This window comes from Rhineura floridana, chromosome 9 (assembly GCF_030035675.1).
Source record: "Rhineura floridana isolate rRhiFlo1 chromosome 9, rRhiFlo1.hap2, whole genome shotgun sequence".
NCBI lineage: Eukaryota > Metazoa > Chordata > Lepidosauria > Squamata > Rhineuridae > Rhineura > Rhineura floridana.
This window is the reverse complement of record NC_084488.1, coordinates 37,739,847-37,744,000: the sequence shown is the minus strand read 5'-3', so window position 1 is coordinate 37,744,000 and position 4,154 is coordinate 37,739,847. Positions and strand designations below refer to the sequence as shown.

General features: G+C 42.1%; 1 long non-coding RNA gene across 1 annotated transcript; it reads left to right on the top strand.

Moving 5' to 3' along the window:
- Nucleotides 1-844: 844 nt before the first annotated feature.
- On the top strand, nucleotides 845-3,271 carry LOC133364210 (uncharacterized). Its single transcript, XR_009757876.1, has 3 exons — nucleotides 845-964; nucleotides 1,664-1,877; nucleotides 2,877-3,271. It is a non-coding gene; the product is annotated as an uncharacterized LOC133364210 (long non-coding RNA).
- The last annotated feature ends 883 nt before the right edge of the window (nucleotides 3,272-4,154 follow it).

The following is a 4,154-nucleotide window of genomic DNA, read 5'->3' as shown; positions in this document are numbered from 1 at the left end:
TCATGGCATGTAGGAGGCGACAAGGGAGGAGGTGGAGAGTGAGACAGGGTGGAGTGGAGAAAACAATTGTTTTAAAAAATGGAGTGGTGGGAAAAAGGAGCCAAAGGGCAAGAACATGAATAAAGGAGGAGAAGGAGGCAGCAGCAGAATTGAGATAAAGAACTGTGGAGGTGAAAGATGGCAACGTGTGTGCTTGCACTTGGCATATACAGTGGCCTCCACTACCTTCTCTGGCTACTGTGCTGCATTTGCAGTATTTTAACTTTTTCGCATCTCAGGGGAAAATGTTTGCTTGGGTGAGTGTCCCTTAGTTGGGGGTGGGGCAGATTCTGGGAGGTGGTTAAGTGAGAGAGATTATGCTTGCTGGCTGAGTGGGTGAGGGTTGCACTTGGTTTGACGTGCAAAAATCTGAACAGTGGCCTCTGCCTCCCTCCCCATCTCTGTTACCAGCGGAGAGACCACTATTGCTATCATGGATAAAAAGAATTATTCTACTATCTCTTATGTGCTTATTTTAATGTTGTTTTAGGCTACTTAGATGTGCAGCAGCCAAGGCCAGCACCTTGTAGGTAGTTTTTTTTTTTTAAAGTAACTGACATGTAACTGCAGTGATTACTTTTGAGAAAAAGTAATCAGTTACTTTCAGAGCAATTGTAATTGTAAGGGTAATTGCTACTTTTGGGGGCCATGTAACTGCAGCTGTAATTTATTACTTTTAAACAGTAATCTTCCAAGCTCTGCTCAGGAGTGTGGTGATGTCACATCCCAGGTTTTATTGTTTTAGAGATTATCAAGAGAGGGGAAGGAAGAGTCATGGGGCTGCTGTTTTGGTGGTAGCCATGTGTCTCCTGTAGTGTCTACTTTTTATCCCATTCTTGTTTACAACCCTGCTTTGGATCTCATGTTAGCATTCTGGAGATGTATGCTTTCATCTGTGTTACATGTCTCTGCAAGAGAAGACTAGGTTAGGCTATCCCATGTTATTACAAAATGCTGTTACAGTATATTATACTAACATATTTACAGTTGGAGTCTCTATGATACATGCCTTGTTTTTCAGGATAAAATTGGATTCTGAGGCTACTGGTATCATACTTACCTGGGAGTATGTCCCACTAAACTCAGTGGGGATCTGCTTCTGAGTGGACTTGCATAGGGTTGCATGGTTAATTTTGCTTTAAAGTGCAATGTGTGTATGCACGCCCGTGTGGTTTAATTACAAAATGTGCTCGTTCTGATTGAATAAATTACATGATTAAATCCTACACTGGATACAGAACAGTGCAAGTTATATTAAAAAGTCATTATATTTGTAACTCAGAGCAAGGCATTATAATTAAAAGGCAATTGGATGAAATTAGCTCTGAGACTACATGCTTTTAAGCAGGATTTGCTAAATGAACATTAACAGTTAACATGTGCCTTTTATTAGCTCATCTACTTTCTCCCACACACCAAGACTCCACAGTCAAAGTTTAAAAAGCTGAAATGTCAATGAAACAGAACACATGAAAGACACCCACACTGAGCCATCCCACTGTGCTCTGGTTGCGACCAAGCCCATTACAGTGTGATCTAAGCTATTGATAAATCAAAGTGGAAGACCCTGAATGGGCTACAATGTACTCCTTGTTCTCATAACATTTTATGTTTTGTGTTACAGCTGTGTATCATGGAAAACATGTGGCTGCTTTGTCTAAGATTCCAGCTATTACTAATTTAATTGTTGGCCATTAGCAACCAGGTATTGCGATGATGGAATTTGGTTTTGTACCATCATCATTATGAGCTTAATAATTAAATCTCACACGTTTAAAGAGGCTGTGGAAAATCTTACTCCAGGGAATAGGTCAAAACAAGGCAATTCTTTAATCATGGTAAGTTTTTAGTGAACTCCCCAGACTCTATTTGCCAATCATGTTCAAAAGTTCTTTCTCTCATTCTCTAAAACTTCTAAATTGACTTGTAATTGTTGGCTGCAATCTGCGAGTCCCTTAATTTGTAAGCTCTCAAACTGGGTGGTAACAGTGGCTCCCTCTCCCACTTTTCCCCCTCCACATTGTCAGGCACGTAGGATATCACACTTTCTCTTCCCTCCCTAATACCTGGAATGGTGCTTTAGTAGTGTTCCAGGGGCTGGCCAAGAGACCTAGCTCCCTCCCTGTTGGTGGAAGAAGGGGAAGTGTGAGCCTGTGCTGATAAATTGTGGGAGAGGGGAAACAAGGAGAAGAGAGAGGACCACATCAGCAGCCAGTTAGACAGGTGAGTGGAGTATAGAGGAGATTTATTTCCAACTTAGATTAAAATATGAGCTTTGAGAAAAAATTAGGGGGCATATTGCTTGGCCTGTTTTGAAGACAAGTATTATGAGTCACCATGATTCACATTCCAAATGATAAAATGTATGAATTTCATGAGTCTCTTGTGGTGCAGTGTGTATTTGTGAATCTAGAGGGCCATCATGCAAGTTTAGATCATAATATGGCAATTTGAGGAGCTTGGTGTTTATGATCTTTTGAAGAAGAAATCAATGGCAGTACAACCTGAGAATATATAAGCACTGTGCAGTGAAAACTAGAAACAGGAAAGGATCTGTATATACCTTCCAGTTGCCTGGGTGTAGAGCTTCAGCAATAGCTCCCTGTTTCTGGCCAGTTTCTTCCCTACTCCCCTAACCACGAGGTGGAATTCTCCCTTCCCCCTGCACAACTTTTAAAGATACAGAAGACCTCTTGGTTGCCAGACCCAGACTCCAAGAGGTCTTCTGTATCTCTAAAAGTTGTGCAGGGGGAAGGAAGAATTTCACCTTATGTTTTTTTCCCGTTACAGTGTTGCAAGAAAACCTGCACTTGGTTGAAATTTCTCTTCTCTTACAGATACAGGATCGTTCTCAGGCCCTGAGCCTGACAACCCTACAAGAGACCCTTTCCTTCTCTTCCTGATCTTTCCTCTGCTTACTGTTTGCTATTCTCATGGCCAATTCACACGATCATTTCAGCACAAGGCCTAAGACATTTTATGATGCCTGAAGCAGAGCATCAAATGATGACCCCCACTAATATGAGGCCCAATACTTTAAGAAGTCTTTCTGCATGATTCACACATCAGTTTGTCTTCATCTACCTCCCACCAAGTTTCCACTACCTGCAGCTGCCTGCTTCACCTTGATGCACAGTAGAAGTAGCCTGCAGCCAGCTGCAGCAGAGGTCTAACACATATGATTTGCCAACCATGGCAGCCCACAAGTAGGCCAGATCTACATTATGCATTTAAAGCCATATTATACCACTTTAAACAGTCATGGTAAGAATCCTGGGAGCTGTAATTTGTTAAGGGTGCTGAGAGTTGTTAGGAGGACCCTATTGCCCTCACAGAGCTGCAATTCTCAGAGTAATTTAACAATCAATCCCTTTTTTATGGAACTCTGGGAATTGTAGCTCTGTGAGGAGAACAGGGGTCTCCTAACAGCTCTTGACAAACAACTCTTAGCAAACTACAGTTCCCAGGATTCTTTGGGGAAAACAATGACTTCATGTGGCATAACAGTGCTTCAAATGTATGGTGTGGATGTGGCCTAGGTTTTGCATCTGCTACTTTGCGTTTTATTTGGCTTTTGGTATGTCAGTACAAACCACCCCATACCTAATATTCTCTTGAGGTAATGTAAATGCACTGTGTTTTTAAAAACAATGGCACCATATATAATGCCTTTTCCTTTGGGGCCAAGCTTGCAATATCATGCAGCCCCACCCACCCCCAAGTCATGTGTGTCATGCCAAACATGAATTTTGTTCTGCCAAGCACTTTCTATCCACCTGTTTTTATGGACCCAAACGAACCACAAACAGAAGAAAATTATGAAGTGAGTGTTTGGCCATAATACATGGTTGAGGTGTCAAATTCATCCTAGGGACAGCATGTAGGTAGGCCAGATTAGGGCAGGGAGACACAGTGGAACTCTTAAGGTGTTCTGATTCTGTATGCCATAGGTGGGAAACAGGGACAAGAGTGTTAGCTCTATCCCCTTGCTGGTTTCATCAGGGTTCTAAAATGCATTGGAGTCTCCACAAGTACAGGAGACTTCCCACTTCAGACCTTCATCCTCCATAAGAAAAGCCCTGTTGGATCAGACCAAATGTCCATCTAGTCCAGTA